Source organism: Pan troglodytes, chromosome 10 (genome assembly GCF_028858775.2).
Source record: "Pan troglodytes isolate AG18354 chromosome 10, NHGRI_mPanTro3-v2.0_pri, whole genome shotgun sequence".
Lineage (NCBI taxonomy): Eukaryota > Metazoa > Chordata > Mammalia > Primates > Hominidae > Pan > Pan troglodytes.
In genome coordinates this window covers 67372300-67375352 of record NC_072408.2, presented here as the reverse complement: position 1 = coordinate 67375352, position 3053 = coordinate 67372300, and the positions used below count along the sequence as shown (strand labels likewise).

At 35.9% G+C, this 3053-nt stretch overlaps 1 pseudogene; it reads left to right on the top strand.

Moving 5' to 3' along the window:
- The first annotated feature begins 321 nt into the window (after positions 1 to 321).
- LOC104001597 (intraflagellar transport protein 57 homolog) lies at positions 322 to 1103 on the top strand (annotated as a pseudogene).
- The last annotated feature ends 1950 nt before the right edge of the window (positions 1104 to 3053 follow it).

The following is a 3053-nucleotide window of genomic DNA, read 5'->3' as shown; positions in this document are numbered from 1 at the left end:
ATCATATGTACACCCATATTCCTCTTCCTTGGTTCCCTTAACCCTCTAATTAACAATTGTATCTATAGCCCAATTTTCTTTAGGAATAATCACATTTTACATAAGGTATACCTACATTGATAACTCCTAGATGTTAAAATATTCAATGAACATGAGTTTAAGAAAAAAAATGAATATTTGGGTGGTATACTTTCTGAGCCATACATATAAGAGAATGTCTTTCTGTTGCCATCATATGCAAACAACAATCTAGCTGGGCATGACTTTTGTTCTTTTTTTATGGTCTCCTGACATTTGCAGAGCAGAAGTCAAGGGCTACCACTCCTCGTTAGAATTTGCCAATACGAAGCAAGTGCTTCTTTCTGCAGCCAAATACTGCAGAAATGTGCAATGGATCAGAGAATCCATGTTGACCAAATGTACCAGCACAAAAGTCGAAGTGAATCTTCTCTAAAAGAGAGCAAGCGATTTTTTGACAAACTCCATAATGAAGTTAATAGTTAACTGGAGTGACTCATGCCTGCAGTCCTAGCTACTTGGGAAGCTAAGGTGGGTGGACTGTTTGAGCCCAGGAGTTTGAGGCTGCAGTGAGGTATGATTGCACCACTGCACTACTGCCTGGGCAACAGAGCAAGACCTTGCCTGTAAAATAAATACATAAATAAATTTTTAAAAGAAATTAGTAAGACTTTGGAAGAGATCAGCCACTGTGAAAAGTACATCAACCATCAGCTTGAGCACAGGGTTCAAGAATATCCTGCAGCTCAAACCTAGCTGAGTGATGTAAGGAGCCAGCAGGGAAGTGGTGGAGTAATTGAAAGGACCAGACTTCTGTCTGAGGCTACAGAAGACAGAACATGTAAAACTAGAAATGGAAGAAAAGTGCAGCAGCATGACTGATGGTGATTCTTTGGTTAAGAGATGGTGATTCTTTGGTTAAGATTAAACAGAGCTTAACAAAACTGAAGCAAGAAACTGTTCAGATGGACATTAGAACTGGTGTTGTGGAACACACATTACTCTAATCAAAACTGGAGAAACCCAGTGTGACTAAGGACATACACGTGACCGTTATTCCAGAATCAGCAATAGATTCATATTAAAACAGGGTTTTTTCATGCTTCTGATTAGTGGTTCTTTATTTCAAATTACAACTCATGTTGCATAGATTTAAAAACATAATTATACCTCTTAAGGCATGTTCAATGGGTATTTTTTATACATACACACATATTCTATCATGGTGATTATGGTGGTTAAAGCCTTTACATTGAATATAATGCTTAATAAAATAATTACATTTTTTTAAAAAAAGAAGCATTGAGGAGATTTATAGGGTAGATGGGCATGGTAGCTCACATCTGTAATCCCAACACTTGAGAGGCCAAGGTGAAAGGATCCCTTGAGTCCAGGAGTTTGAGACTAGCCTGAGCAACATAGCAAGACCTTGTCTCTATAAATAAATAAATAGCTAGGCACTGTGGCGTGCACCTGTAGTGTGAGTGCTACACTACAGCTACTTGGGCGGCCAAGGCAGAAGGATCACTAGAGACTAGGAGTTCGAGACTACCCTGGGCAACATAGGGAGACCCTGTCTCTAAAAAAAAAAAAAAAAAATTCCATGCCTGGAGGTGTGTGCCTGCAGTCATAGCAACTCAGGAGGTTGAGGCAGGAGGATCACTTGAGCCCAGGAGTTTTAGATTACAGTGAGCTATATCACATCACTGCACTCCAGGCTGGGCAACAAAGTGAGACCTTGTCTCTAAAGATGTGAAAATAAAAATACAATTTAAAAATAAATAAATAAGTAAATAATTTCAAAAAGAGAGAGATTTATAGGACACAAGAGGAGAAACCACTTCTCTGGAGGCAGTTGGAAACTAACATGAGCAAATATGAGATTCACAGTGGCTGTCATGAGAGTCCTTAACAACTACCTGCCATGGTGTTTCAGGCTGAGCTCTTGAGTTTTGAACTTCCTGATCTTTGTTTTTTCAGGTCTTCCAACAGTTGAATAAGCTCATAATTATTATAATAAACTTTGTATCTTAATTACATGGAGTAACTTCTGTTTTCCTGGATGATTAGTGATTGATATAATATAGAAAATGTATTTGATAAAATGCAATATCCGATCCTTAATCAAAAAATAAAACCCATAATAAACTAAAAATAGATACTTAAAAATATGATAATATATCATTAGGTTCTATCATGTTTAATGATAAAACATTACAGGCATTCCAGCAAAAGTCAGAAATAGTACATGATGCACGCTAATACCATTATTATTTGCTGACGTATTTCTGTAAACGTTAGTCCATGAACAACAGGGTGTAATTACAGGATAGGAGAACAAAATATTCATTATTGTCAGATGTGATTTTCTTTTACTCTATAAAACCCAAATGAATTAAAATCAGTAGAAACTTATGAATTTTTCTTCATGCCAACAAAAACAAAGTCCGGTTATGAAATGTGGTGGGGAAAATTTACAATAGTAATATATATGCACATACATATGTGTGTGCATACCTATTTATATCATGATCAAACTTAACAAATCCATAGAAAGTGCATGAAGTAATCAATAAAACTTTTCTTAGAGAGACAAGTTTTGAATAAATGGAAAGACACATTACATTCTTGGATGTTGAAGATTAGGTATTATGAAGGTATCAAGGGCCTTCAGATTAATTTTCACCAAACTAGTCAATTACACTGATTGTTTCAATTTTTTAATAAACAGCACCATTCAAATTTTCACTCCCTCAACAATAGCATAAAATGTTTATGGTGTCTTTCTAGTGTTTTAAATTAGAAAAAAAATGGCCATTGTTCTTAGCCTTAAAGATATATTGGTGATTGAAAGACTTAATCGTGCTAAAATGCCAATACTATCCAAAACCATCTACAGGTCTAACATAGTCTTTATCAAAATCCCAACAATTTCTTGTCTTATGCTGAGTAAGAAAAATTCACCTTAAAATTCATATAGATCTCTCAAGCCCAGGAGTTCAAGGTTGCAGTGAACCATGATTATGCCAGCGCAC